The following is a 345-nucleotide window of genomic DNA, read 5'->3' on the forward strand; positions in this document are numbered from 1 at the left end:
GTGTGTGTGTGTGTGTGTGTGTAGGGGGACATTGGTTCCTAGGAAGCAGCCGTGAGAGGAAGCCAGTACCACGGCCTCAGAAGTCTAATAGTTCAGGTGCCAAGCCATTCCTGACCCCACCTCCCAGTTGTTAGCACCCCCCACCTCGCCCCAAAATGCCTTTGTACTTATACTGATGGACACGCACCAGTTCTGACAGATGAGCTTTTGCATGAATCCCAAACCTCCATGCCCCCTTTCGGCCATCCTTTCATTCTGCCCCCCCCAGCTGTGGGTACTCTCCTTTTCAGAACCTCATGTCAGTGGTCTTCCCCCTTCAGAATGTTAAGCTCCTTGAGGATAAGG

This window comes from Vombatus ursinus, unplaced genomic scaffold (genome assembly GCF_900497805.2).
Source record: "Vombatus ursinus unplaced genomic scaffold, bare-nosed wombat genome assembly UNPS02014900.1, whole genome shotgun sequence".
In the NCBI taxonomy this organism is placed as follows: domain Eukaryota; kingdom Metazoa; phylum Chordata; class Mammalia; order Diprotodontia; family Vombatidae; genus Vombatus; species Vombatus ursinus.